Source organism: Physeter macrocephalus, unplaced genomic scaffold (assembly GCF_002837175.3).
Source record: "Physeter macrocephalus isolate SW-GA unplaced genomic scaffold, ASM283717v5 random_1547, whole genome shotgun sequence".
In the NCBI taxonomy this organism is placed as follows: Eukaryota; Metazoa; Chordata; class Mammalia; order Artiodactyla; family Physeteridae; genus Physeter; species Physeter macrocephalus.
In genome coordinates this window covers 17070-23562 of record NW_021146541.1, presented here as the reverse complement: position 1 = coordinate 23562, position 6493 = coordinate 17070, and the positions used below count along the sequence as shown (strand labels likewise).

The following is a 6493-nucleotide window of genomic DNA, read 5'->3' as shown; positions in this document are numbered from 1 at the left end:
CCCCTGCATTGGCAGGCGGACTCTCAACCACTGCGCCACCAGGGAAGCCCAACAGTCTTTATTTTAAAGTCTATTTTATCTGATAAAGTATTGCTACTCCAGCTTTCTTTTGATTTCCATTTGCATGGAATATCTTTTTCCCACTTCAGACCTAGGGACACATACAGACTGAAAGTGAAGTGATGGAAAAAGATATTCTATGTCATGTGTTTTTTACCACAATTTTAAAAGTGATTCCTATGGTGAAGAGGCTGATCCTTAGCCTTGGTTAACCCAACCTTCCCCACACCTGAACTCCAAAGGGGATCCCACCCTGTTCTGCCCCAGGCCACACGCATGGTATCCTTGGCAGCAGCTGGTACAGAATGAAAGCAGCCAGGGGCAAATCCAAGAAAAAAGGGAGTGATGCCCTGGGGTTAAGATGCTGGTGCAGCCCTGCCCTTTCACCTCTGCAGCCCCAGGCCTTCCCCAGTCATTGCAGAATTAAGTCGGTGTGGATCTAGTACCTTCCTCCACAAGCAAAGGGCACTTCCATCCTTGGGCTCTTACATGGCTCTCAGGCTCTCAGCCCTCTCTCCTGAATCCCACCACCCTCTTATCTCAAGTCTCTGCTGATGCCAAGTCATGTGCCTGGACCACTGTGAACACAGCGGTGCTGCTCAGCAAGCTCACCCCTTCAGAACCTGTTGGGAGCTTGGCTTAGAGAGGGCAGTGGACTTGTGTCTGTTCATCGGATCCCAAAGGAACTGGATTTGCGTGGCTCTAAAGTAACTCTCAGTTCATCCCCTCTGGTCTTGCAGCTGGAAGGAATGCTCCTCCAGTAAGTACACAGTGAAGAAATGCAAGCATCCTTATCTCCAATTGACAATTGACCACACAGAGGCCCAGAGAGGTTGGCAACTTGCCCAAGGTCACGTAGCTAGTTAGCCGCAGAGCTGGGACCAACTGCCGCAGGTCTGGCTCCAGGCCTGGTGTCCTTTCAGGCACATGCACACAAATCACCATCACTAGCCTCCACCCAGTCGGTTCTCCATAATAAGCACCACAGGCCCTGGGCCTAGTGCTCATGAGCTTTGCAAAGGCCCAAGAAAACGTGTTGGTTCCTAAATTCAAAAAGAAAATAGCAAAATCAGTAAAAGTAAATGTTGGAAATCCCCTGGTGGTCCAGTGGTTAGGACTTCCATGCTTTCACTGCCGAGGGCCCAGGTTCAATCCCTAGTGGGGGAACGAAGATCCCGCAAGCCACATGGCACGGCCAAAAAAATAAAAAATAAAAAAATAAAAGTAAATGTTTCTAAACTGTGACACTGTCACCTATTCAATTGCAATTGCGCTCAACTATTTTTTAAGTTACTCTTCTATTAAGTTGAACGAGGCATGTAGGTACACTTCAATGTATTTGCTGTGGTATGCAGTGGAGCCTCCAAAATCAGAGCGCTGGGCCCCTCATAGATCTTCAGACAGACACATGGTGGTAGAACTCTGGAGGGCACAGGCCTGGGTGCACCAGCTCCAATGTCCTGCCTCTAAGATAACTGTATTATTTGGTAAAATGATACCAGCAAGCCAGACAAGAGAGCACTTGGCAGAAACTCCTCCTGTCTCCAGTGAGCCCTGGGGCCAAAATCCCACTTAGAAACACTCATCAACTCCATCTTCTAGGTTTACTTAAGCAGCTATTTAGAATCAGACACTCCAACTGACTCAGGTGAGACCCTATCAGACAATGCTTGTGGAATGGAAAGGCTGGGGGGGTGGGGGGAGTGTGTCTGTGGCGTGTCTAACATTACCTCTGGAAGAAGAAGACCTGCAACACTGGATGCTTTTGGAAGATAGCCTGAGGCTGAAGCTCCACAGATGGGAGCAGATCCCAGAGAGAATCACAGAGAAATAGGAGCAGAGGCCTGATGGAACCGTGCCTGAAACCCATCTTCTCTTGATCTCTCAGCGACAAGAGCCAACAAATCCCTTTTGTTGCTAAGCTAGTGTGGCTTGGGTTTTATTGCCTGAAATCGAAATCATCCTGACTGATGTAGACCTCCCAGCTTTTTCATCCATCTGATCTCGGAGAGACAGCAGTGAGCAGTCCTGAAGAGAGGTCTCAGTTCCCTGCCCAGGAATTGAACCTGGCTAGCCTGGAGGAAAACCAGGACTCCTAGCCACCAGACCACCAGGGGCTAGAGGCTAGAAGAAAAGTAGCTCTGGCCCTTTCCTCGGTTTGCAAGAATGTTGCAAGGAGGCAAAAAATGTAAAAAACGGGTACAAAGTTTATTAGTAGACACAGCACAAAGTATGGGAGAGCACACTGAGAAGCAGTTTACTTATTTAAGTCAGAAGCTAGGCAGAAATACACACCCAGAGAGTAGTGCAGGTGTCCTGAATGAGGAGCACAGAAAAGGGGTGATTTAAATCACTTATATAGGACACTCCTTCTGGAGTGTCTCTTTTGTTTACCTTTGTTTACCTTTGGCCACTTATCTTGTTTCTTTCTTCACACCTGACCTGTCCTAGGACTCTCCCCAACATGCATTCGCAACTTTTCGCTAAGATGGATCCCACTGCAGAGGCCTGTGGGGGTATGTCCACACTTATTATGGGGTGGCGCCCCACCCCTTTTTGACCCCCAAGGAGCCTTCCTGCGCATGTGCAGACAGGGAAGTTTTCCTTGACCTCAAGAGTGGTCACTTTATCTCTTTATTCCAGCAGAGCTCAGCTTCTGCCACTAGCTTTGTCCTTAGAGTGTCTGGGTGTGAACAAACTTAAGTTTTACTCCACTTGACAAACACCAGCTGTCCAGCCCAGGGGCCCATCTATCTCCTACCTCAGGTATAACCTCAGAAGCCTCCAGAGTGTTTTTCCCTGGAGTACTTTCATAGGGGCTGGCCAAGAGGAAACTGTACTCATGCCCTCTGATCTTACACTAACAGTGAAGAGAGGCTATCTGAAACCTGGGAACTTTTCAGAAACATCTCTTTCCCTAAATGTGGCAAAGAGTATCAGGGTGTCCAGGAAGCTGGGCTTGGGGTGGGAGTGTTTGTGCTGTTGGACCCAGCATTTTTGTCCTTCCCTGTCATGCCCTCCATACCCTCCTAGGGATAACCTGGGTAAGCAGACAGAATTCCCAAACTCCATTCACCTGTTCCATAAGCACTTACTAAAGCCCCAGCTGAGACATCCCATGATGGACCCTGGACAAACAGAGTGGAGTGATGAGCAGAGGCCAAGCTGGAGAGGGGCTGAGTGATCTGGGCAGTGGAAGTGGGTAGAGGAGCGGTTAGGAGTGTGGGCTCTGGGAGCTCCCTGGCGGTCCCGTGGTTAAGACTCGGCGCTTTCACTGCTGGGGCCTGAGTTCAATCCCTGGTCGGGGAACTAAGATCCTGCAAGTTGCGTGGCCAAAAAAATTTTTTAAAAAGAGTGTGGGGGCTTCCCTGGTGGCGCAGTGGTTGAGAGTCCGCCTGCCGATGCAGGGGACGCGGGTTCGTGCCCCGGTCCGGGAGGATCCCACATGCCGCGGAGCGGCTGGGCCCGTGAGCTATGGCCGCTGGGCCTGCGCGTCCGGAGCCTGTGCTCCGCAACGGGAGAGGCCACAGCAGTGAGAGGCCCGCGTACCGCAAAAAAAAAAAAAAAAAGAGCGTGGGCTCTGGATTCCGAACTGCAGGTGTCCTTGGGCGAGTTACTATGTAGTTCGGCGCCTCAGTTTTCTCATCTGGCAAATGGCATGCCTGGCATATCTAGTAAGGGCTCAAAAGTATTCACTTTTATTATTAAGTATTTGTTTTTATTTTTGAGCATCAATTTTTATTATTATTGGATTCATTTTAAGAAAGGCAATTGACTTTAACCCACCTGGCTGGGTGGAGCTTGGGCCTGAGGACCCCTTACCTTGGAACACAGGAGTTTTCAGCTAAAGGGCTTCAGGCAGGGACGTCCCTGGTGGTCCAGTGGTTAGGACTCCGCACTTACACCGCAGGGGGCACGGGTTTGATCCCTGGGGAACTAAGATCTTGCATTCCTGGCGGAGCAGCCAAAATAAAAAGAGGGAGGGTGGGTTCAGGCAAATTCCAGAGACCAATTCCAATTCCACCTCTGAGGTTCCCATTGTGGGCTCCTAAGGAGAGAATGCAGGAGGGGTCCTCCCTAACCCTTAGTTAAGTGCAAAGAACCATGTCTGAGGGAATGAAGGACGCTCCTGGGGCAATGATTCCTCCTTTTCACAACAATTCAACTACATCCAACCAGAGTTCGCACTGAGCATCTGCAGTGTGCCGGAGCACGGGCCTGTGTACCAGGAGCACAGAAGAAACAAAGTTCCCGTGTCCACTGAGCCCTCGGTCTCCCAGTGGCCATGGAGGGATGGTGATGCAATGGCACAAGTGCCTACTGGCACTCAGTAAAAGCTGAAGGGACCAATGCCGGAGGAAGAAAGAGATCAGCTCCGAATCCTGAAAGACTCCTCGGCAGAAGCAGTATTTGGACCGGTGTTTGGAGGAAGCGTAGGTCTTTCGTGACTCGAAGGGCACAGCTTTGGGAGGAAAGACGTAAGCAAAGGCACAGAGGTGGGGCCCACACAGGACCCGTGGGGCACTGCAGGCACGGGTGTGGCTGAGGCAGAGAGCTGATGGGACCAGCAGGAGGGACGCCAGCAGGGACTGAGACCTCTCGCAGCCTCAGCCTGCTCTGCCACGTGTCAGGCAACTGTGCCTGGCACGCAGGGCAGCTGCTGGTAGCCAATGGTGTGAAAGGTTAGTAAAGCTCAGAAAGACAAGAGTGAGGGAATTCCCTGGCGGTCCAGTGGTTAAGACTCTACGCTTCCCCTGCAGGGGGCACTGGTTCGATCCCTGGTCGGGGGAACTAGGATCCCGCAGGCCACAGGGCGCGGGCAAAAAAAAAAAAAGAAGAAACACAAGGGTGAACCAGATTGGGGGGTCGGGGGCAAGGATCTTTGACGGCCCCTCCACAGGTGCCTAATTGGTTTGATAACAGCTCCCCTTTCCCTCTGACTCCTGGATAGAAACACAGGGCATCTGGAATCTGCTCTGGTCAGTTCTGGGCAATGTTTCAACAGGCCCCATGCCACAGCTGCTAATGGCTGCTTGCTTGCCCGGGGCCCCACAGAGAGGTGACATCTGGGCTCAGTGCAGCCTTGCAGCCAGCAGGTATGGCAGGCAAGGTGGTCGTCACAGACATTCACAGGGAACGTTGTCAGACATGGCTGGAGCTCCTGAGGGCAGACACGGAGCCCCACTTGCCACTGTATGCCACGGCTCAGCCCAGTACCGAAAGCATAAGTGAACTGTTCAGTTGTTTCCTTTAGTCATTCTCTACAAGGCAAGGTGTGTGTGTGTGTGTGTGTGTGTGTGTGTGTGTGTGTGTGTATGTGATTTTCATGTGTGTGTGATTTTCATGTATGTGTGTGTGTAATTTTCACGTACATACGTGTGAATTTTTCATAAATGTAGTTTTGATCATGGACAGCTCTTTACTTTCTCCTTTCTCCTTCTTCTCTGTCCCTTTCTCTGCAGCCTTTACCACCTCTGCTTTGCCCAGAAAGCAGTGACCCCTGCTTAGCATACAGTCCTCCATCTTTTTCACACTCACATATCCATGTGCAAACACTGCCACTGGGATTTAATCTCGGGAAGCAGAGGAGCATAATTAGAGAATGCTGGCTTGGGGGTCAGAAGGCCTAGGCTCTGGTCCTTGACTCAGACACAAACTTTCTGTGAAACCCTGAGTCGGGCCCCTCCTCTCTCGAGGTCTCAGTCTCTTCACCTAGGGCCTGGCCCAAAGCCGGCATTTTTAAATGTTGCTTGAGTGGCTGAATGAAAGTATTAGATAGTCTCAAAACCAACTTCCTGGCTTGAAAATTCTGTGATCCATGATGGAATTAGTTGCCCTTTCGGTGATTTAAAAGGTAAATTGACTGGAAAACGTGTTGCAAGTGACAGAATATGTGTCTTCCTCTGAAGGTGGTGGGGCAGAGGCTGTTCTAACCATAGTACAGGGCAGGGGCTGGAGGGGAGGAGATGTCTCCCCAGAGGAAAATCTGGATCCAGTACTCGGGGTTGGGGTGGGGGAGTGGATGTGAGGAAGTAGGTGTGGCTCTTCGAGAAAGCACCAATTCCAGAAAACGCAAAACTTCTGGATACCTGTCACTACCACCACATACACACCCACAGTACTGAAAGGACAGCTGGACAGATGAGCAAGTTGGAAAAAAATTAGAGCCGTTGAATTCCAGCTAGTGATTCCAAAGAATTACAAAAGGCAGGAATGTTTGAAAGGGGGACACCGCATTGTGGTTTTGATTTGCATTTCTCTAATGATTAGTGATGTTGAGCATCTTTTCATGTATTTGTTGGCCATCTGTATGTCTTCTTTGGAGAAATGTCTATTTAGGTCTTCTGCTCATTTTTGGATTGAGTTGTTTGTTTTTTTGATATTGAGCTGCATGAGCTGCTTGTATATTTTGGAGATTAATCCTTTGTCAGTT

The 6493-nt window shown here is 50.0% G+C and overlaps 1 long non-coding RNA gene across 2 annotated transcripts in view; it reads right to left on the bottom strand.

The window, feature by feature from the left end:
- Positions 1-160: 160 nt before the first annotated feature.
- Positions 161-6493, bottom strand: part of LOC114485403 (uncharacterized) — a 10702-nt gene continuing 4369 nt past the window's right edge. The window contains exons 3-4 of one of the 2 annotated variants that reach the window (XR_008616823.1): positions 3883-4012; positions 161-1103 (exon numbers count right to left, since the gene is read on the bottom strand). This is a non-coding gene — a long non-coding RNA (uncharacterized lncRNA). Of the gene's footprint in view, positions 1104-3668; positions 4013-6493 lie in introns of those variants that run through there. The other variant, XR_003678854.2, reaches the window with a different exon arrangement.